The sequence below is a fragment of the Micromys minutus genome (assembly GCF_963924665.1).
Source record: "Micromys minutus genome assembly, chromosome: 4".
In the NCBI taxonomy this organism is placed as follows: domain Eukaryota; kingdom Metazoa; phylum Chordata; class Mammalia; order Rodentia; family Muridae; genus Micromys; species Micromys minutus.
This window is the reverse complement of record NC_137973.1, coordinates 35,589,993-35,614,774: the sequence shown is the minus strand read 5'-3', so window position 1 is coordinate 35,614,774 and position 24,782 is coordinate 35,589,993.

Here is a 24,782-nt window from a genome sequence, read left to right as displayed (position 1 = left end):
AACCCCGAGGTTACCTATTCCAACCAGACTCTGCCTCCCAGCCCAAGTTGCTCAAGCATTTTTCATACCACGAGCCTGTCCAATCGGTTACACTGCCTTTGCAGAGTACCGTGAAATACCGATAGATTCAAGTCAAACTGCGGCCTGTGAATTAGCACAAAATTATACATTTAGCACCTTTATGCCTAACTTGCTTAAAAATGTTAAATTTAATTAAATTTATAGACACTAGCAGATAATCTAAACCCACAACCATAAGCCCAAACACCTGTCCATATTAAAAAAAAAAAAAAAAAACAACAACAACAAACCAATCTGTCAAACTGACACTGTGGGCTGGGTCTGGTCCCATTAATATTCATTTGCTACTTGCTAATTTTCCTTGTCATCTAGCCAGTGGACAAGCAACAACAGGTGCCAAAGATTTAATAAAAATGTAGTGAGAAAGAACACTAAAAGCAGAAGAAATTCTATCCATTAACTTAATTTTTCTGGGAATTAATATATTTCGTTACTCACTCGGAGATTGATTGAGCAGTTACCGTGTGCCAGGCACGGTGCCAAACACAGAAACCAGTGTGGAATCAGCCCTGACTTCCAAAAGTTCACAGGATGAGCACAGTCTGGTGGTGTAGGCTTATGATCCCAACTGAGGGGGAAATGTAAGTTCAAGGAGCTGCCTGGGCTAACTCTAGTTCAAAGCCAGCCTGGATAACTCAGTAGGAAGCACTTGCTCATATGGGTGGGGCCATTGGTTCTATCCCCAGCCGTGACTATGGTACCCCCAGGTAGGGGTTGCTCTACTCTTGAGGAAGAAATACTGGGGCCTGAGGAGCCAAGGGACTGGGGATTGACAGTCACAAAGCTTAGGAGAGGATGAGTCAGAAGACTAAGTCAGTGTTTCTCATAGGGGATTACACAGACCAGCCCTTTGTCCATGGAGTTGGGGGAGGAGTAATTAGGGCCAACTCAGGGTTATCAATTTTTGCCATTCTGTGAACCATTTACTCAAATGGCCATCTGCTGGGGGGGGTGTCACAATTTTAGAGAAGAAAGGGCATTTTAGCATTGTCAAAGGACAAAATTGAAACAAGTTGAAAGCCTTCCCTTTGCTTTTCTAGATTCAAGCTCCTTTGCTGCACAAAGTAGACTGTGTTCCAGCGAAGTGCACTGAGCTCCGTTTCCTAGAAAGAAAAGGCAGGAGAACGCAGAAACGAAGAACAGAAAGCAGACTGGCCATTCCAAAGCCCTGGCCTTGTAAGGCACGGGTGAGAGACAAAGCAACAGAAAAATAAGGGGCTCCTTGACTTCAGGTACTTTCGTGGGGGATGGGAGGCACTCGGATTAGGGCACAGAAGTCTTCATTATCCTGAAGCCTCAACTTGGCCCAGTTGTGAGTTTGGCTATCGTCTCCGTCGCCCTGATTCCTGACAAGGTCAGATAAACAGCTTAGTCTCACTTTGGTGACATAGAACTACATTTTAAACGACTCGTTTTTATTTTTAGCCTGGTCTGTCGGGACCTTCTGCAGGAGGTTACACCAAAACAGCATCTCCTATCATTTATATCTCAGCGCTGCCAAAAAGAGAAACAAATATTAAAGGACGTTACTTCAGGAAAAAGAGCTGTCCTTTAATTGTCCTTTAAAATGCAGCTCTGCGCAGAACCCACCACACCACACCAACCCAGCTCTGCTCCTTTAATTCAGATGCAGTGGCTGTGATGGGGGGGAGGGGAGCTGAGGAGATGTCTCACACACAAAGAAGTCAGGGCAGAGAACCTGAGGGACCCGTCCTCCATATTTTTGTGGTTTTATTGGTGTTGTTGTTGTTGTTGCTGTGGGGTTTGCTTGTTTGTTTTTTGAGACAGGGTCTCACTCTGTAGCTCTGGCTGTCCTGGAACTGGCTATGTTGACCAGGCTGGTCTACAACTCAGAGTTCTGATTGCTTTTGCCTCTAGAGAGCTGGGATTAAAGGTGTTTGCTAGCATGCTTAGCTCCATATTTGTTGTTGTTGCTGCTGCTGCTAAGGTTCTAAGAACCCCAAGTTTGGGAGGAAGAGCCAGGGGAATGGAACCAATAGCCTATCCCCCAGGTTATGTACTTGGTTTGAAGTGTGCATGTGTTAGAAATGAGCAGGGTTTTGTGGGTAAAACTAATAAAAATGTTATGCCCCCACTGGTGTTATCGAAGACTATAAACTTCAGCCCACCAAGTTTTTGATGTGTGGGTCTGTGACCCTGCCTATCAAATAAATCACCCTGACACTTCTAAATTTTAGGCATCAGCCAGTGGTGTGGCCAGGATCCCCAAGAGGATCTGTGTAGCAGAATCTCCCCCAACCCCTGTACAGCCCACAAAGAAGGACAGGCACTTGGAAAACAAGGAATGCTAGAGAAAAGTCTGAGGATCAAATCAGCAAGATGCCACAGAGGTACCCACAGATACACATGACTGAGACTCAAGCTTGGCCAGGGCAAGTTGACTAGTTGTCTACAGGGAAAAGGCTTCTTGCCAATGTCTGCTGAGACAGGCTGCCCACTGCTGGCTCTGGGGACTGGAAACAGCAAGGACCTGCTGTCTAGAAACTGCCAGATGGCCTGGCATTCTGGACCAGGGCTGATCTACATTTTATCAGCCAGGGCCAGGCCACAACCCAGAGCCTTTCCTTCCTTACAAACCAGTTCCCTCTGTGGCCCAGGACTGGATAGCTAAGGATTTCAGTTAGTCTGTCTGGCCTGTGCTTTTGTGTTTAGGGGTCTGTGTATGGTGAATAGGTTGCCTATGAGAGCAGCTTCTGCTCAAAGCAAGTCTTATCTAGGATATATGCAGCTGAAGGGCAGGAACCAAGGTCATTGAAAAGCTCAGCACTGGAGATCAGTGATGGAAAGACATAGGGGACAGAAAAGAAGAAGAGGGAATAAAAGGTAGAGGTGGAGAGGGGACGAAGCAGGAGAAGAGGAGGAGGAGGCAAGGCGACACCTAGAAATACACAGCAGAAGCCTGGAAGATTATGAAGCCTCCAAAATTCTTGTGATATACAGCCCTGGGTTTTCTGCTTGTCCTAACACCAAAGTCTAAAGATAGTCATGTGGTGATGATACGTGAGAATTAACATACGGGTGTGACAACATCTTTATCCATCTTTAAACCATCTCTGTGTATGCCAATAAAATTATCTATCTATCTATCTATCTATCTATCTATCTATCTATCTATCTATCTATCTATCTCTATCTCTGTCTGTCTCTGTCTATGTCTATATCTATGTCTCTATCTATATATATGTATCAAGTCTGAGTGAAATCAGACAAGATTGGGTGCTTTCATAGTGGCTGAAAGATAGCTCAGTGGTTAAGAGCTCTGACTACTCTTTCAGAGGTCCCTAGTTTAAATCCCAGAAGCCACATGATGGCTCACAACCATCTGTAAAGAGATCTAATGCCCTCTTCTGGTGTGTCTGAAGACAGCTACAGTGTATTTATAATAAATAAATAAACAAACAAAGTGGCTTGACCACAGATGGTCAACAAGTCAGACTGGGCAAAATGTGTCTGATTATAAGAGTGGCTCGTCTTTTTTTTTTTTTTTTTTTTTTTTTTTTTTTTTTTTTTTTTTCCAATCACTGTTAAATCTCTCCAAACTTCTTATGAATGAAAAGGTTCAAAGGCATCAGAAAACATGGAGACTGGACAAATAGTATGTATTCCTGTACTGGCTGGCTTTATTGTATCAACTTGCCACAAGCTGGAGTTATCACAGAGAAAGGAGTCCCAGTTGAGGAAATGCCTCCATGAGATCCAGCTGTAAGGCATTTTCTCAGTTAGTGATCAAGGGGGTAGGGTCAGCCCACTGTGGGTGGTGCCATCCCTGGGCAGGTAGACCTGGGTTCTATAAGAAAGCAAGCTGAGCAATCCAGGGGAAGCAAGTCAGTAAGTAACATTCCTCCATGGCCTCTGCATCAGCTCCTGCTTCCTGACCGGCTTGAGTTCCAGTCCTGACTTCCTTAGATAATGAATAGCAATGTGGACAGTGTAAGCTGAATAAACCCTTTCCTCCCCAACTTGCTTCTTGGTCATAATGTTTTGTGCAGGAACAGAAACCCTGACTAAGACAATTCCCTTCCTGAGTATCACGGTTTACATCTGTTTCACTTAAGATTTTTATTGCTGTGAAGAGATACCATGACCACTAAACTCTTATAAAGAAAAGCATTTAAGTGGGGCTGGCTTTCAGTTTCAGAGTTTAATCCATTATCATCATGGAGGGAAGCATGGCAGCATGCAGGCAGACATGGTACTGGAGAGCTAGCTGAGCATTCTATATCTGGATCAGCAGGCAGCAGGAAAACACAGTGAGCCACTGGGCCTGGCTTGAGCTTCTGGGACCTAAGCCTTCCCCCTAGTGATGTACTTCCTCTAGCAAAGCTACACTTCCTCCAACAAGGCCACACCTCCTAATAGTGCCAGTCCTTATGGGTCTATGGGTGCCATTTTTACTCAAACCAATACACTGTCCTTATCTTTTGTGCTTGTATGACCTGTGAGGTAAGCATGTGACCTGAGTATCTACTTATGTGTGCATGCACATAAATAGCCATATGCATACATGTGTCTTTTGCTAAGTTATTTCAAAGTAAGACACATACATTGTGACACTTCCCTATGAGCTACTAAGAATAAGGATAGGTCTTCTTTTTTTAATATCTATATTTCTCAAGCACTCAAGAGACAGAAGCAGGTGGATCTCTGTGAACTCTAGGCCAGCCTGGTCTACATATAGAGTTCTTAGTCAGCCAAGGCTACATAGTGAGACTCTGCCTCAGAGGTTAAAATAATAGTTTTATTGATGTATGTATATATGTATGCCATGTGCATTCAGGTGTCCAGAGGCCAGAAAGGGTGCCAGACACCCTAGAGCTGGAGTTACAGAAGGTTGTGAGCTAGCGACCAGCAAGAGGCATTTGTACTATGGGAAGCCAGCTGTGACTGAGCTCCTGTCCATGTGCTTCTGTGGTCACCTCGGTGTCATCTTCTGGACTTATTTCTTAGCTCTCAGTTCAGTGCTGGGAACTGGGCTTAGGTCCCCTGGAAGAACAGCGAGCACTCTTAACTATGGGACTGTCTCCAGGGCTGAATAAGAATACTTCTAAAAAATTACATTCAACATTAATGTAGTAGTGTTCTTTGATGTACAGTCCAACTACCCAAAAATGGGTTTTATTTCATTTTTATTACTCATGACAATTCGGCTATTATATTTAAGTTGTTTTTTTTTTCCCCCTCGATCTAGGACAGCTACCCCTGGGTTTTGTTGTTGTTGTTTGTTTCGCTTTGTTTGTTTGTTCAGTTATCTGACTGGTTAATGACACTGCCATTATTTAAAGAGTCCAGCAGCTGTCTCAAAAGTCCCACAATTTGTTGTTGTTCACTGATTTTTCATGATTACAGCTAAATGGCTGAGGAAAGAATATGAGACAGGTGTGCTGTGCTCTAGACTGTGTGCTTGCTCAAAACTGCAATAAGGCAGGGAAACACACAACAAACCAACAAGAACCACCTGAAAACAAAACCAAAGCACTCGCCCTTTGATACAGATGATAAAGCTCTCCCCTTGCCCCTTTCTGGAGGTCTCATGATGTCATTTCCCCTCAAGGTTGAGATGCCCTTTGCTGTGTGTTTGCTTGAGAAGATTCTTGCTAGGTGGTCCACCTTGGCCTTAAATTCTCAATCCTCCTGCCTCAGATTCCTACTGTAGAATGCTGGTCATCATGCTTGGAAAGTTCAATTATTTGGTTAAGGCAGCCATCCTCAGAGTTCTCCTCCGTGGGTATATACCTTTATGCCTTTGTAATGAATAGCTCACACTGCGGGTATTAAAGTCCACCCACTCCAGGGAAAACATCAGCTACCTTTTTAGGGAAAGCCTCTTTCTTCCCTTATCCCTTCAGCACCCCCAATAGAATAACATTCGGAGAGCTTGCCCAGCATCCCAGGGGCTGCTCCTTCTGGCATGAAGATTTGTGAAGGTAATAATTAAGAATCATAACATTTCCTAATGTTTTCGTACCATTTTACAGTTTATAGAGCATTTTCACACATACTGCAGTTTTTGATCTCCCTCTAATTTTCTCTTCCTTGTCTAGGAATGAGCCCATTTAGGGCGTTCATTTACTCAGTCACCAGTCCAATCCTGAACCCCTGGGAGGCACTGGTTAGCAGCAGAGGGCCTGGGGTGGGACACAGGTGAAGACAGCTGCACAGGTCTCTTCGCAAACTTCAGCAGGTATTTGAGTGGAGAAGGTCTTGGTGTAGAGACCCTGGGGAGGAGAAGAACTAATCTAGAAGAAAATCATAGGCTGTGTGTGCACGTCTTTAAACCTACCACTGGGAAAACAGAAGCAAGAGAATCTTTATATGAGGTCGGCCTGGTCTACATGATGAGTTCTCTGGCACAGCAAGGGCTCTACAGAGGGAGACCCTGTCTCAAAAAACCAAACAGAAATAATGAGGACACACACACACACACTCACACACACAGACACACTCACACTCACACACACACACACACACACACTCTCTCTCTCTCTCTCTCTCTCACACACACACACACACACTCACACACACACACACTCACACACACACACACACACACACACACATACATACCACTCACACGAATGCACATAATGCAGGGTCAACAAACAGTAAAAGCAACTTCCTCCTTTTTAAAGATTTGTATACTGGGTTCTGGTATCTTCAGCCAATGTTCCCTACCTAGCGGGCATCCTAATATGGCAGGTATGGGAATTAAGACCCCTGAAGTAAAATGATTTTTTTCCCATATGACATTTAGCTTATATGTGTCAGTGTGTCAGTTGGTTCCAACTCTCTCTTCGTTGTTTGCACACAGTGGCATCTCATGGGGATACAGAGGGGAGTCCCTCTGGGAGCTGAGGTTCTTTCCTGGCAGTCCTTATCCATACACAGAGCAGAGATGCAGGACAAAAGGAAGATGCCTTGTGACATCACTCGGTAGCCAGAGCTGAGAGATGGAAAGCCATTTCATTAAGTTCAGTATGGTTCACCTGGACAAGGAGTGGGTATCCCCAGCTAATCAGCCCAAACAGATGAGTGGTCTGTCTGAGGCCACAGGGTGCCCCATGAATAATTCCCCATAAGCAAGAATCCAATGACCAGGTTTCAGAGGAGCTGACTGAACAAGTGAAAGACAGTTCAGAGCTCAGGGTCTAATGGAAGGGAGGAATCTATTAGGGTTGAGGCCAAAGTGTAGGCTCAGTGTAGCCAAGAGCAAGACTTGGAGCCTGCTGTGAATTTGAAATACGGGGGCAATTAGGTCTGAGCTATTTGCAGACAGAGGGAAAAGGTGAGCCAAACTGTTCAGTGCCTCGTGCAGCTGGATGCTGAGCCCTGTCACCATCAATAGAGGTTCTGAAATGATGCTGAGGGGGCACTCTGTGCCCAAAGTCAGAAACACTTAAAGTATACCTATTGAGTTTTAAAAGAAACATTCTATATAAGGGGCAACAAAGAGGTTACCCTGTCTGCTAATTGTCCCTTTCACCGTAATTTTGCTACAGAATGCTAACAACCTGTATTTCTCTCTCTCTCTCTCTCTCTCTCTCTCTCTCTCTCTCTCTCTCTCTGTGTGTGTTTGTGTGTGTGTATGTGTGTGTGTGTGTGTGTGTGTGTGTGTGTGTGTGTGTGTGTGTAGGAGAGAGAGAAAGCAATGTCTTTTGTTGTTGTTGTTGCTAGCATTTGCCTTTTTTTGGAGGACCTCCTCCCACGTGCTGCTTTCCACCCCTACAATAAGCTGAGCCAGTGTAAGTTACAATTTATTAGCTGGTTGCCATGGGTTACGCCAGTGCTCCACAGATATTCCCTGCAGAAATAGTAACATTTAATGTAATGTAAAACAGAACCACGGCATCACCACTCCTGGCTTCTGCTGGCTTGCAATATTATATCCTTCCCTGCTGGGACAGAAGCCTCAGGAAATTAGCTGGTCCCCTTATTTTATTATGATGAGGGTGTCTTGCATGCCTCCTCCCTGGTCACAGAAAGGGGAGCTTGCAAGCCAAGGGCATGAGGAAATCTGGGGCATCTGCTTGGGGGGTGGGTACATGGTGCCCCAAACCAACATTTGTTTCATCTGCTACTTTGTAATTTAAGGCGGGTTTCTCAAAGAGAGTCCCTGGGGGCACCTGGCTATCATTTCAAGGAGGTTAGTTGTAACTGCTGATGGGTTTTATTTATTTTGCCATCTGGATAATATTTGTGGCAAGGAGGTTTAACAAAAATTTGTGGGCTGGCAAATTGTTAGGATAATATTTAGCTTCAAGGGCGATTTAAACAAAAAAGCTTGGGAGATGGGGACCCCTGAGCCCGGCCACTGGAGTTTGAACAGATACTGTAGAAAACACTGATGTTTTCACCATTCCCGTGTTCTCTCTTCTCTGCCCCTGTCCTGGCACCCACTTACCTGGTCATTATCCCCCCCAGAACAAGCTGCCCTCTTGCCTGCTGCTCCCAAAAAAGTGTGTTCTCACTTGCCAGTCACTGGGCCAATCTACCTGTGTTTCTCACACATCTCCATCCTCCTGCTGAGGTGAAGGAACAATATGGACTCCCCAGCCAGACTGTGGGTATTCAAAGCCTGCCTCTGCCACTTTCAGCCCGTGATGCAGCCAGTCCCTTGGTACTTCCAGCCTTGGCTTTCATATTGTAAATGGGGTGAGCTTATTCATCTTCTATGCACATCGTAAGAATTCCCCGGGGAAACGTATTTGAAATCACCTCTCGCAGACCCTTGCTCATCATTGCCACATCAAAAGAGGCCCTGCTTGCTCTGGGATTCGGCATCTCCTCTAACCAAGAGACTAGTGTCTAACTCATCCACCTGAGTAATTCCTGCTTTCCATTCGAGCTTCAGCTCAGATAAAAGCCACTTTCTGAAAATAGCCCCTCACCCCACACCCCACCTCCCCTCTGTCTGCTCCATCCATACCCAAGCCTGTGCAGTGGCTTCTTGTGCACCCCTCCACCGAAACATGCCATCCTTCCCTGCCAGGTCCAGCTCTTCCCCTTCTTGGACTCCAGGGCTATGATGAGTTAATATTCATTGACAAGTTGACAGGATTTGGAATCACCTGGGAAACACACCTCTGGCCATGTTTGTGAGGGTCTGGAGAGGTTTAAAATAGAAGGGGAACCCTGAATGTGAAAGGAACAATCCCATGGCCTGGAGTTCCAGGTTTAGTTTAAAAAAAAAAAAAAAGAGTGGGCGGGGCTAGGAGAGAAGAGCAGCGTTTAGAGGAATTCCTGCTTCCCAACTTCAGTGGATGCCATGCGACCAGCTGTCCCAGACTCCTGTGGCTATGACTTCCTTGCCTATCTCTAAACTGTGAGGCCCTTTAAGTTGTTTTTACCAGGTACTCTGTATCAGAGGTGAGAACTAAATGTTCTTCTTTACAATGTGAAGACTCTCTCTTTACAGAGAATGCTTGAGCATTCATTGATGGTTCCCAGGAAGTCGGCTGGATGTGTGAATGACGCTAAGGAACCAGTGTACAAATTCATCTTCACTTGACATAACACCTGGCAGACAAAGCCAGTGGGGTCCACTCTCCAGACAGTACACCCGCCAAGGGGCATCCCATGCCTTTGGATGTTACAAGAGAAACCTGCCCGGATGGCTTAAACATAATGGCATTTCTTATACTCTGTAACAAGAGGAGTCCAGGTATGGAAGCTCCAGGCCTGGCTAGTTGAGTTCCTCATGACACCCCAGGACACCCCGTTTCTCCCACGTCCAGCTATCTCTGTCAGTTAGGAATTTACTTCCTCATAGCTGCTGGGGGAGGGAGAGCTGGGCACAGCTGTGGACACAGACTTCTGCTAGGACAGGGAAAGCAGGGCCTCTTGAGAGCCCTGCCCTTACCCAGTGGATTCCTGTTTGTGCTTCTGGTCTTTTCTGAAGCCAGCTGTTAGCTCAGGACAGGGGAGCATCGTGGGAAGTTTAGAGAGTATGCTGTAAGTGGGGTGCATTTCCAGATAGGAGGGAGTTCTGTACAGCCACTGAGCTTCTGCTCCGTGCAGTCCCTCACTCCCTCCTCTGGGTCACCCGATGGGTATGTACTAAGTGTTCACCACACGTCAGCCCTGTGCTGGAGGTCACAAGCAACAGTAAACAGGACAGAAGAGCCTTCATCCCTGCAGGAACTAACCTCCCAAAGGGAACAAAGCCAGGAACTTGTAAACAAACAAACGGGCTAATTACAGGTTAGCTATAGCTTAGATCTCAAGTGTTTCCAAAAGGCTTTTGTGTTGCTTGGAACTAGGAGAATGTGGATGAACCCAGAGGTAGGACCCAGTGGGAGGCTTCAGGTCCCTGTGGGCCACACCCTTGGGGGGAACTATGTAGACTCCCATCTCTCCCACCGTCTCTTCCATGTTGGCCATGGGGATCAGTCTGATTCCACACTCTTTTTCATCCTGTTCTGCTTTATCACAGACCCAAACCAGTCATGTCCGGAAACCTCTGGAACATGCAAGATGAACCTTTCTTCCTTTCAAGTTGATCAGCTCAAGGACTTTATTACAGTAACAAGAAAGTACCCAACAGTGTCCTGTGAGTGTAAAACAGGCAATCCATACTACAGAGGGTGAAGAGGGCTGACTCTAGGGGTAGTTATAGAGGGTTGCCTTCTGAAAGGCAGCATTGGAGAGAGGAGGGAGTCAAGTTCAGCGAAGAGGATCCAAGGTAGACAGACAAGCAGGTTGTAAAGGTCTCAAGGCAAGAAAGGGGTGGTTGGTGTGGCTAGAACTTCTCTGTGCCTTTGACTGATCAAAAGTTGCTCATGGCACCCAGCCCAGCTCCTGCCCCAGGCTCCAAACATCACAGCCCTTGATTTCAGATCTTTCCCTGCCCAGACTTGTAGCTCCACTTGGAGTACAGACACAGCTGTGAGACCACAGAACAATGGGCTTGGGTTGGCCCTGGGCAGCGGGGAGAAGCCACCATGTTCTAACAAACAAACTCATGAGTGGGTCAAAGGCTTTTTGAAATACTGCCTACTTTATGTAGCAATTTCTGGCCCCACAGCAATCAGGAAATACAAAAGGACCAAGTAATGGCCAATCTCTCTGCCACTTTATACCTCTCTCTCTTGGTCTAATCTTCCCTACCTTCTCCACTGTAGCTCCTGTTCCACCTGGAGGCAGGGGAATATCTCTGCAGAGTGTAACAGTTCTGCCTGAGGAGGAGGCTGGAGTCCTCACTGTGTGGGTATCATCCCTACACCTTTCTGCAGCTTGCTCCCAGGGCAGGCATTATGTTGGTTGACTCACTCTGGTCCAAGGTTTATAGATCCCCTCACGTACAATGCAAACCTTTTGCAGAGGTACAAACTGTTCCTGCTGAGACCGCCACAGAGAAAGAGAAGATGGGGCCTTACTACCTGCTCCAAGGCCACTCCCACCAGTGACATCACTTCCTCCCCATTCCCAGCCTCTAAAGGTAGGTTCATCCCCTACTACCTAAAGGTTCTGCCAGGTTCTGCCACCTCTCAGTGGCACCACATGTTGGTGGGTAAATCTTCAATACATGGACCTTTGGGGGAACATCTGCAGATTAAAACCATAGTAATAGGATGCTTGTTCATTTCTGAGACAAGGTCTTAACTATGCTGCTGAGGCTGGCCTCCAACTCCTGGGCTCAAGCAACTCCAGCCTCCTGAATATCTAGGGTGACAAACGTGTGTTTTTACTTCTGGTACTAGATTCATATTCTTCCCTTGACCTCTCCTCTCCCTCCCACTTCCCTTCCTCTGTCTTCTCCTTCTCTTCTATACTGGCAAGTAAGCCAGGGCACCATGCATGGTGGGCAGTGGGTCTTCCATGGAGCTATGCCTCCAGCTCCACCAAGCTCAGTTTAGTTCTCCTTTGTAGCATTTGTGACAACAGTGGATCATATACTCGAAGCAACATCAGTTTAAGGTTTCCACTTCTCCAGGTCACCAACTTGCTAGTGTGACTCAGTCTTCTGGGCCCCCCCTTTTCTGTGAGTCCTGGAGATATCCTTCTCAGAGCTGCATGTGGCTGGCCTTTCTTGCCTTTGGCTCCTGGCTGTGTGAAAGTCTACAGAACTGAAGAGCCATGCCTTCAACATGACAGAAAGTCTGGGTCCCTAGGGCAGGGGTTTGTCATTCAGGGTGAGGAGTTTGGACTGGTTACTTCCAGGGTGGCTGGTGGCAGTAGGGATCATGAAGTTGAGTTTTTTCAGAGGGCCCAGTTTGGTTTCTGTCACCAGCCTCCCTATTCCTCTTCTCTCTGGGCTGGTCCCAATGATGAAAACAGGTAGAAGTGGGGGAGGGGCTGGAAAGATACTACCCCACCATTCAGACAAGTCTGAATCCTGGCTCTGCCCAAGCTGCTTAGGAAATCAGTACAAGAGGGGCTTGGTGGTTATTAAACCAGTGGCCTCATTCTGCCACTGAGGAAACAGAGGCCTGGGAGATGATGTGGTTGTGTGAAGTTCTGGACTCAGAATTCAAAATGGTGTGGATTAACTTGCCTGGGGCTCAGGTTGGCATTGGCCCTTTGCCTCCTTCTCTTCTGAATCTTCAAATTGTCTTCTACACCAGGGCGCTTCTTCCTGCCCCCTCCCCACTTCTGATAAGGAGCCTGGGCTGTGACTGACATTCTTGATTTGTCTTAAAGCAAATGTTGCTTCCTCTTTTAAGTACAGATGGAGGGCCAACAAATGATTATTGAATCAATGAGTGTCATTTCCCACGTTGTACTTACCCCGTAGCATATAAATAGAACTTCTGTAAAAATAAAATTGCATATGTTTGGCTCACATAATTAGGTAAAAGCAGCCTCAATGGGTGTTTCTCTGTAGGACTTACATCTTACCATTGGTTGAACAGCAGTCTTGTGTGTGGTCACCTAATTGACTAGTGAAAGGTACTCTCTGTGTCTTGTTCTGTGAAAGAAAGAGCTCAGGGTAGATGTGTGGAAACCCATGGGGCTACCTCCTGAGAAGGGGCCCTGGTCTCCTGTGCACCTAGAGATTTAACTCATCATAGGGATGGTCTGCTACAGAGCTCAGTCAGGTCCCTACTCAACCACACAGGGGCCATCTAGAGTGGCTCCAATTCCTGGAACAAGAGGGCAGGGAATAAGGCAAGCTTTTGGCCTAGGAGACCAGACACAAAACAAGAGCTGTCTTCCAGCAGGCACTCCTCTGGCTTTTTCTTCAAGTCCTATTTTGACTGTAGGATCGGGTTAAAACATTGAATTTCAATTTTGTACATACAACCCTGGGGCAATGGGGGTGTTTGAAATGAGCCCCAGCCCTAGAAGTCTACCTGCCAAGTGTTCGATTAAGCTGCGTAAGTCTGTTTCCACCACCCTGTCTTTCAAATATTTATGTGGCAGATTATGGGCAAGCTTCAAAGGCAAGGAAATGCAAATCTGTTCTATAAATCATGGAATAACACAGCTGCTGTCTTCCTCAGAGTGACAGCTCTGAACACCGGCATTTCTGCCTAAAGAAGAAGTTGTGGGAGGTGGTTTATCATGTGCAGCTAGCCCCAGAGTATTTGTGTGATTTGTGTGTGTGTGTGTGTGTGTGTTGTCTGTGTCTGTGTGTACATGTGTATGCTGTCTTTATATATGTGTGTATATATGCACATGCGCTCATTTGTGTATGTGCACGTTTGTGTCTGTCCATTGCAGTTGGGGAGGGAACAAGAGGTTCTAGTGATATTTTTATTTTTGCAGAACAGCAGATTAATGACAAAAAAAATTCCAGCAATTAAAGAGTTAGCTTTTTCTTTTTCTGTAAATCTTCAAAACCTGTGCAGAGAGGAAGTATTACCTGATATCTGAGACCCTTGAGGACTTGACATGTTGGGGGACTGGAGGCAGAAGTGGCTTTGGATTTGGAAAAATGTACCCAGGACTTCACTTTCCTAATGGGAAACGTCAACAAGAACTCTGAGAATTCCAAAATGAATTTAATTTAGCTTGAGTGAATAAAAAAGAAACTGTGCATTGCAAATAGTTATGCAAATTAACTTCTGCCCCCAGGGTCTCAACAATCTGCCAGTGGAGGCCCCAGCGTGCCAACGATGAGGCTTCTGTGGGCTCCCTTCTGCTGTTGCCATGACACAGCCATTTGGTACATTGGTGCTCAGTGACACATTAACATCCACCAAGACTAACACTGGAGTTGATGGTCCTTGCCACCAGCTGGTCTGGGCCTAGTGTTGTCCTGTGGGAATACCTGGGGAAGACTGCAGTACCAAATGTGGAGGTTGGAGGGCAGGTGGCATGGGGCTGGGACTGCAGGAAAGAGTTGCCAGGCCTTACTCAGGATTCTGAGCAAGTGACTCGAGCTCACTTAGGCAATAGTGCGGAATCTCTGGGTCATGGAAGGGACTGTTGAATAACCAATTCATGGGAAAGGAAGGGATGTCGCTGGCCTCAGGACTAGTTGGGTGAGGACTGGACTTCTGCCAGGGCTCTCTTGCATCACCTGTCTTTAATTGTTCTTGGTGCTGATTTCTAACACAACTGCCAACAGCTAGCAGATTTTGTACCTGATAACTTTTGACAGATTCTTAGTTGACTAATCCTAGGGAAGAAATAAATTTGGCTGAACTAGGATCAGGTGTCTACACCTGGACCAATCAACCACAGGGAGAGGACTCCGGGCTCAGCTCCTAAGGTGGCCCCATGGTAATGGGATGAGAGGGTTTTCTAGCAGAAGGGGTGATGAAGCTCTGAACAGGCCTGGAAATGATGTCCTCTGGCCTAAAGGAAGCTGGGTAAAGAGAACAGAGAAAGCAAGAAAAGGGGACTGGGACTATCTGGACCCACGAGTTACAAAGAATCCAATGACCTATCCTTGAAGCTTAGCATTCCTCAGAACTTAATAACAGTAAATTTCCTCCCCCTCCCTTTTCTCCTCCTTTCTCCCATGTCTTCTCCCTGGCCCCCATTCCCAGTTCCTTTTCTGTATACTTGATTGTTCCGGATCATCATCTTTTCTGCATGGAGAATCTCCTCAAACTTGAAAACTCTCAGGGCTGGTTCAATGCTTAAGAGTATTTGCAGAGGATCAGGTTCAGTTTCCAGCACCCACATGGAAATTCACAACAGTTTGTAACTCCAGCTCCAGGGCATCTGACACCCTCTTATGGCCTCCAAGAGTGTTGTGCACATGAGGTATACGTCTATAAATGCAGGCAAGGATCTCACACACATAAAATAAATAGCAAGTTAAAAAGATTGGTCTTTGCTATCTTGCCTTTTATTAGCCAACTTTCTGTTACTATGATAAAATGACTATGGAAACCAACTTATAAGAAAGAAAGGTCATTTTGCCCATGGTTTCAGAGGTTTAATTCCATGGTTGGTTCACTGTTGCTCTGGAGACAGTTAATTGTGGCAGGGAAGACATAGTAGGTGCTCACCTCAGGGTTCCTGGGAAATGAGCAAGCCCCTCTGTATCCTGTTCAAGGACACAGACTCATGACCAGATTTTCAACCAGACTTAATGATTTCCACAACATCCCTTTAGTGCCAAGGTGAACATCAAGCTTCTGCTACATGGGCCTTAGGGGATAGTCAGGATCCACACCACAGGACACTTCTTGACAAGATGGATGATGGACAGCCTCTTTCTAGCTGCATGAAAACCACTCTCCGGTAGGAGCTCCCTAGACCTTCCACTCTTGGGTTTTCATTAGTCTCTTTTAGTACCTTTCTGCAGAAAATGTCCCCGAACCAGCCATCTCAGAATCACCTGGGAGCTTGTTAGGAGTACGGAATGTGGGGCTGTGGAGGTGGCTTCTGTGGGTAAAGTGCTTGCCATGCGGCTATGGGGACAGAGTATGATCCTGAATACCAGGTGAGAGTCGGGTGTGATGTGCCCTGGGTTAGAAATGGATATTAGGATCCATTTTCAGGATAAATTGTGTTTAGAACACACCTGAGAGTCATAGATAAGCAAGGGTGCTTGGCCCCTGCCCTCCCTCGCTGGCAGCTGCTTCTCTAGGTGTCCTTTGTTCATCCTAGGGTTGAAAAGTTCCAGGCAGTCTGCTCTGCGGTTGAGCCTATGAATCACAGAAGAAGGGAATCTTGAGCCCCAGAATATACATTAGATAAGGCTTCCTGTTGTGAACCAATAGGATGGGGAATCTGAGGAGGAAGAGGAGTGGGAGGAGGAAGAAGAGATGGGGTGGGCACTACCTCCTCAAAGAACTCAGGCCAGTGAGAAATCCAGGGAGGGTTCAGAAAATGTGTCTTGCCCCAAACCAGCATACCAGCCATTTTTATCTTTTCTCCAAGCCGATGCTGGACTTTGTAAAGTCAAAAACTTACTGCTTTGCTTTTGATACTCTGAGTCTCCAATACTCTTATTATAAAGGGAGGATCATTGCTTTTTACACCTATAATCCGCACTGTTGAGGCAGAAACAGATCCTGGGTCCTGAAACACTTGCTGGTCAGTATGAGTTTAGCCAAAATGACGAGCCCTGAGCTGGTGAAAGTCCCTGTCCCAAATTAAAGGGGAGAGTTGAGTTGGCAAGCTGACTCAATGGGTGAAAGTGCTTGGCACACAGGACCGGGGAATCTAAGTGTGATCCTGGGAACCCACATAAAAAGCCAATGCAATGATCTCCGCAGCCTTACACTAAGAGGGAAATGGATACATGGGAACTCTCAGGAAGCCTGAAGGCCAGCTAGCCTGGCATACTCAGCACAATAGAGACAAGAGAGGCCCTGCTTCATTAAAGGGGAAGGGGAGAACTGACTCCTAAGACTTGTCCTCTGACCTAAAACAGGAGTATTTGGTGTGTCAGCACACACAAAAAACAAACAGTTTAAAACTACAGTGGAGATTGATAGAGGAAAAGACTGGAAACCAACCTCTAGTGTTTACATATACACATGCAAATAAGCACACACACACACACACACACACACACACACACACACACAGACAGACACCACACACACACATGGACCACACATGCACACACACAAACAGAAAAGAACAAAAAAAATGTAGAACTTCTCCTCTCACATCACTGACTGAGAACTTGCTTTCTAATAAGACCTCAGGGCTATAGTCTGGAGAGATGGCTCATCATTAGGGGCTAAACTCACAACCAAAAGTGTAACATCAGAGCTAGGATTTGGAAGGTTCTCCCTAAGGTTCAGCATCTGAAGCTTATCTTTAGTGTAATGCTGTTGAGGTGTTAGGGCCTTTAAGAGAAGACAAACCAAGGAAGCAGGACCTCTGAAAGGAGTTAATGTGATTGTTACAGGGCTGGTGGGTTACCCCAAGGGAGGGACCCTGGAAACTCGACACTTTCTTGCTTCCCATTCACACACATTCTCTTTTGTACACGGCCCTTCCCACTGCTATGCCCCACTGAGGCTGACCACGGCATTATGCTGTTTAGCCTTTCTAGACAATGGGCTGGTGCCTTTTTTGTTTTTGTATGTCATCGAGCATTGGTTATTTCATCATAGTAGCAGAAGACAAAGATAACCAGATGGTTTTGAAGCTCATCAATGTAAGAAACACTGGTCCTGGGCACGGTGGTGCACGCCTTTAATTCCAGCACTTGGAAGTAGGTGAATCGATGAGTTCGAGGCCAGCCTGGTGTGTACCGTGAGTTCCCTGTCTCAGAATAAAACAAATAGAATAGAGTAAAATAAAAGCACCGTTTGAAACACTTGCAAATGGAACTTATGACCTTTGTTTACAATGTCCTAATTGATATTTCTTTGTAAGTTTCCCACTGTATCTAGGGCAATTCTAAGAACCCAGGCTTTCCTATCCTTATCACCCCTGACCAATCTACCACCAAGTTTTAGCTTCCCTTCCATTGTCTCACTGGTTTTCCTTTCCTAACTAGTTAGCCTTTCTGCCTCCAGCAGGCTCTAGCAGATGCACTTGTCAGTGATCCTCCTCATTTATAAAGTGGGTTAAACAAGACTTATGATGCCTCATTTGCATATTTACACACCATACAACTTTAATGTATAATTATCTTCTTTCCAGTAGGACCAGTTTTCAATGGAGGCTTTGTGAGGAGTTGTGAAGGACGTTGCAAGTACCCTATTATTAATTATGAAGTGCTGTAATTTGTGGACAATTTATGTTTTTTTACAAGAAATTAGAAGGGATTAAGATTATTTCTAGAATGACTCTGGTGTACCTGTGTTTTAATACGCTGTAACAAGGAGGAGGGAACGTGGAGGCCTCATGCCTAGTGGACTCAGAATTGCAATAGCAATATGTTATATACAGGCATTCAACATCCTGAGGTCAGCAAACTATTTCTGGAAGGACCAGACGTTATTTAAGACCATATGGTTCCTGTCCTAAGTACTCAGCTTTGCCACTAATGTGGGAAAGCAGATGAGGATAGTTACTTACAAACAAGTCTGAGGTGTGTGTGTGTGTGTGTGTGTGTGCTTGTAGGCCAGAGGCCTATGTTGGGTGTCTTTCTCAACCACACTGCATCCACCCCCCCCTTCTTAAAAACAGGGTCTCTCACTGCACCAGAATCCTGCTACTTTCAGCTAGACTGACTAGCAGTGAATGCTCAGGGTCTCTGCCTCTCTGTGGAGTTAGAGGAACATGCAGCCACAATTAGCTTCTTATGTAGGCACTGGGGATTTGAACTTAGGTCTTCATGCTTCCAGAATAGGTGCTCTTACAAGCTTGAGCGTCTCCCCAGCCCCTGAACAGTTGTTTGTAAAGAAAAGGTGCTGAGGGCTGGGGAGCTGGCTCCAGTTAAGAGCTCTTACTGCACAGGAGAGAAGCTCAGTTCACCTCTTGGCACCAATGTGGGGCAGCTCACAGATGCATGTACCCCAGCCCTAGGGGATTCAGTGCCTCTTTCTGGCTTCAGAGAACCCCTGCATACTTGTGAGGTTCACTCACTCAGACATCACACACACACACACACACACACACACACACACACACACGGGGGGAGGGAGAGAGAGAGAGAGAGAGAGAGAGAGAGAGAGAGATGAGATTTTGTTTTTTAAATGGGACTAGCGGTGAATCTGTAGATCAATTTGGGAAGAACTGACATCTTAAGAATACCTAGCTTTTTTATTTTCAAATATGACAGACTTCATATTTTTTTTCAGTGGGCTTCTATGGTTTTTAGTATACTAGTCTTGTTTATATGTGTATGTGGGTCTTTTACCTGCATGTATGTATGTGTATGCGCATTTTCCTGCATGTATATGCTTGGTGCTCAGAGAAGACGGAAGATAGCATTGGATCTCCTGGAGATGGAGTTACAGATGGTTGTGAGCTACCACTCGGGTGCTGGGAATTGAACTCTGTTCCTCTGGAAGAGCAGCCAGTGCTCTGAAGTGCTGAGTCACCCCCTGAGCCCACAGTCACAAGCCTTGTACGTGCTCAGTGGGATCCGTTCCTCGGCAGTGTAGCACGTATTTTGTTGCTATTACAAAAGGCATTTTACAGCTTACTTCCTACTCGTTTCCTGCTAGTGTTCAGAATGCAATTGATTTTGTGTATTGATCTTGTTCTCTCTGATCCTACCAAGGCCAGTTATTAATCCCATATCCCTTTTTGGTAAATTGATTAGTATTTAATAGGTACACAATGCTGTCCTGTGTGAATAAGAAATGGCTTAACTTCTCTTTGACCAATCTGCAAGCCTTGTCTTCTCCCAAGTCTTTTTATTTATTCATGTACTGGCTAAGGTAGGAATAAAAGGTTAAATGGGAGGGAATCAGTAAATATTCTTATCTTAAAAATAATTTATTGCTCTCTCGCTCTTACTCCATTGTCCCTCCTATCCTCATTCCCTTCTCCCCTCTCCCCATGTGCTCATGGCCGGCCTCTTCTCTATTCTTTTTCTCCTCTTCTCTCTCTCTGCCCCTACTACCCGTCCCCTCCTCATGCCCTGAATAAACTCTATTCTATACTAAAAAAGATTGATTATGTTTTATTTATTTTGCATGAATGTTTGTGGTGTGCATGTGGGAATCAGAGGACAACTTACTGTCTTTTTTCTTCTACCTTGTGAATTCTGGGGACTGACCTCAGGTCATAAGGCTGGACAGCAGGCATCCTGACCTGCGAGGCATCTTAATGATCGCCATATTGGTGAGAAAATTTTTTGTATTTCATATGGATTTTAAATATATAGATAAAGAATGTCACTACAATTAGAATTACAGAGGTTTGATTTTTCTTAAAAGTTTATTCTTACTAAATAGATAAGTGTTATTCATTATTAAAAGTTTAAATTTTTTTTTCTTTAGGACTGGGAGATGCTTCTGGATAAGTATGTAAGTGTGGATCCATGTAAGTGTGAGGGCTGGTTGGGGGTTGGGTCCCCAGAACCCACAGCAAAGCCAAGCACATGTACTGTTTGCTAGACTAGCTGGAGTCAGAGAGAGCCTGCCTCAATAAAGAAAGAAGGGATTAATTGAGGAAGATACTCAGCGTCAACTTCAGGCCACCACAATTATATACACACACACAAATATATACACCAGACATACATAAACACACAAAAATAGAAAGAGAAATAAAATAAAACAAAACATTGCTAAAGACACTTTTTTTAAAAAAACAAAGTTTTAAAAATTTGAATTTGGGGCTGAGAGTTATCACTCCATCGTTCGTTTAAAATGTTCTTACAACTTTTCAGTTATTTCTGGTTTTGTACTTAATTTTTTTTCCAGCCTCAAACTCACAGAAATTCACCTGCCTCTGCTTCCTGGGTGCTGGCACTAAAGGCATGCACTACTTGAATTACAGGCGGTTGTGAGGCACCATGTGGATGCTGGGAATCAGGCTCAGGTCCTCTGGGAGAGCAGCCATTGCTCTTGACTGATGAGCCATCTCTCCAGGCCCTTCCGTAAACTTTTGTGGTCACATTTTTGACTGCCTACTCAATGGCTTCTATTTCCTGTCACAATGACTTTGGAATGTTTTCAGTAGCAAGGCTGGGAGGAAATTCAGTCTTCCTTCTGGCATGCTGGACCTGGAGTTCATATCTCACGATCTTTCATGACAGATGTAGCTGCAGGTTGCAATGACACTTGGGATTCTTAGCCCTAAAATGGAAGGTGTGATGAATTCTGTTGCCTGCAAGAAGTAAAGCTGGAACAATGAAGTTGGGCGTGCTGGCGTTCAGCTCCCATCCCAGTGTGTTGAAGACTGAGGCAGCCCAAGTCTGAAGCTAGCTTGAGCTACACAGTTGAGACCCTCCCTCAACAAACAGGCAGACAGACACACACAGACAAGTTAGGAATTCTTTCCTGTCTACTTCCTGAAGGACTGTGGTAAAGATTAGCATTTGTTTCTTCTTTTTCATTTTTGGTAGGATTCATTATTTAACATGCCCAGGCCTTGAGTTTAGCAGAACATTTTAAACAATAATTCTGATTTTTTTAGTACGTTATATATTTCACCTAGGTCCCTGGATTTATTGGTCAAACACAGTTCATAAATTCTAGTTGTTGTTTAATGTCAACTTGATCCAGGCTAGGGTTATCTGGGAGCAGAAACCTTAGTGGAGAAATACTTCCATCAGATGGCCTGTGGACAAGTCTATAGGCCTTTTCTTGTTTAATGAGTGATGTGGGTGGGTGTAGTTCTCTGTGGGCAGTGCCAGCTGGTGGTCATGGGTTGTGTAAGAAAGCAGGCTGAGCAGGCCAGTGGAAGCAAGCTAGTCAGCAGTGTTCCTTCACGGTCTCTGCTTCAGTTCCTGCCTCCAGGTTCCTGCCTGGACTTTCCTCAGTAGACTATGGCCCAGGATACATGAGCTAAAGAAACCCATTCCTCCCCAAGTTGCTTTTGGGTCATGGTCTTATCACAGTCAAAGAAGCCTAACTAGGAAATAATGACCCTATATTACTTTTTGCAATGACTATAAGGTCTTTAGTTCTGTCCTCTGGATTCTTATTGACATTTATTCTTTATGGTTTTGTCTTTTTCTACTTTCATCCATTTTGCTAGTTTATTTCATTGATTTTTCGAGTAATGACCTTTTAGATTTATTCTCTTTGTTGTTTTCGGTTATATATGATGTCCTTTCTTACCCTCCCTTTTTTAACTTCTATTTACTTGAGGTTTAGTTTGCTGATTTTTCTTCCTTGGTTTTGTTAGGCAAAACATAAATTATTGATTTTTAATTTTAATTAAAAAGATTTGTTTTGGTCAAGAGCTCTCTGTGAGACCTTGCTAGTCTGGAACTCACAGAGATCTGCCTGCCTCTGCCTTCACAGTTCTGGAATTAAAGAGTGTGCTACCACTCCCAGCAAGAGCATTGATTTAAGCCATTTTTCATTTTCTAATGTTGGCATTAAAGTTACAAATTTCTAAGTAGGCATGTGTTTGCGTACCATTCATTTATCATTTGTCATTATCTATAGATGATCGATCAATCGATCATCTGTCTATCTATCTGTCTGTCTGTTTATCCATGTATCATCTATCATAATTATAATCTGTCTATCCATCTCTAACTTTGTTCAACATACTTTCTTTGAAATTTTATTTATTTATTTATTTTATGTGTGTGTGTGTGTGTGTGTGTGTGTGTGTGTGTGTGTGTGAGAGAGAGAGAGAGAGAGAGAGAGAGAGAGAGAGAGAGAGAGAGAGAGAGAGAGAGAAGCTGTGGGAGTTGTTTTCTCCTTAGGATTATATTCGGGTCATCAAGTTTAGCAAGCAAGGACTCAAGCACCCTTACCTGTTGAGTCATTTTGCTAGCCTATCTATCTACCTATCTATCTATCTATCTATCTATCTATCTATCTATCTATCTATCTATCTATCTATCTTCCTTCCTTCCTACCTACCTACCTACCTACCTACCTACCTACCTACCTACCTATTTTTATTTTGGTGGGTTTGTTTTTGAGTTTGTCTGTCTGTTTGTTTGTTTGCTTTTTGAGAAAGGGTTTCTCTTTGTGGCCCTGACTGTCTTGGAACTCGACCTGTAGATCAGGCTGGCCTGAAACTCACAGAGATCTTTGTCTCCTGAGTGGTAGGATTAAAGATTTGTGCCACCACTGCCTGGCTTCAATATATTTCTTAGCTTCCTAAAATATCATCTAAATTGACCTGTAGGCTTTTAAAATGTTTGTTGTTTTGTTTCCAAATATTTGTGAATTTTGCATATTTCCTTGTAATTGTTTTCTGACTTATCTCAATGATATTCTGGTCAGAGGCCATGCTTGTATACTTTGAACATTTTAAGTGTATTGAAATTTGGTTTAGGATCCAGTGTGTGTTCCTGTGTCCTCTAAGATAAATATTCCTTGAAGAGAGCATGTATTTTGCAGTTGTTGTGTGGAATGTTCTAGAAATATCAATAGAATTGATTGGTTGATAGTGTAATTTGATCCCTCCTTATCCTTAGTGATTTTCTGTCTCTTTGGTTTCTCTAAGTTCTAGGACAGGAATGTTAAAATACATAGCTATACATTTTCTATTGTTCTCTCTCCTTTTCTTCTTTCCGTCCTTCCATTTTCTTTCTTTCTTTCACTCTTTTTCTCTTTCTCTCCTCTTTTTCTTTCTTTCTTTCTTTCCTCTTCTTCTTCTTCTTCTTCTTCTTCTTCTTCTTCTTCTTCTTCTTCTTCTTCTTCTTCTTCTTCTTCTTCTTCTTCTTCTTCTTCCTCCTCCTCCTCCTCCTCCTCCTCCTCCTCCTTCTCCCTCCTTCCTCCCTCCTTTCTTTCTTTCTTTCTTTCTTTCTTTCTTTCTTTCACTCTTTCTTTCTTTCTTTCTTTCTTTCTTTCTTTCTTTCTTTCTTTCTTTCACTCTTTCTTTCTTCCTGCATACCTGTCAATTTCTTTTTCTTTGTATTGCCAAGCTTTGTCACTGGATCATGCACCCTGTATATTATATGTACCCCTGATGGACTGGCCCTTTTATCATAGCAAAATACCCCTCTTTATTTCTGGGATTTTTTTTTCTGTGAAATGTACTTTGATATCTAGCCATTCTCTATAGATTTCTTACAATAGCGTTTACTTAAAATACTTTTCTTTTGCTTTAAAAGTATTTACTTCACTTTCAATTGTGTGCCTGTGCATGTCTGTGTGTGAGTGTGTGCATGTGTGTTTGGGTGCTGGCTGAGGCTGGAAGAAGCTGTTAGAGCCCCTGGAACTGGGGTTGGTTGAGGGCCACCCAGTGTAAGCACTAGGAACGGAACCAAGTTTCTCTGCAAGAGCAGCACAATCTTTTAACCACTGAGACATCTTTCCAGCCCCTCCTTTAGAGTCTACCACACAGGTCTGTCTTAGTCAATTTTCAGTTGTCAGAACAAAATCTCTCTAAGAAAAGAGCGATATTTAGCTCAGCATTCTGGGAGACTACAAACATCCTACAGTCACCTGCTAGGCACCTGGTGAGGACTGCATAGTGGGAAGGTGTCACTTGGGAGTGTGAAAGACCATATGACAAAAGAGGAGTCAAGAGTGTGAGTTGTGGAAGTTGTACACTACAGTAACCACTCTCATAATAACCAACCCACCTCATGACAACCAACCCACTCTAATAATAACCAACCCACTCTAACAATAACCAACCCACTCTAATAATAACCAACCAACCCACTCTCATAATAACCAATCCACCTCACGACAACCAACTCCCTCTAATAGTAACCAACCCACTCTCATGACAACCAACCCACTCTCATAATAACCAACCCACTCTAATAATAACCAACCCAT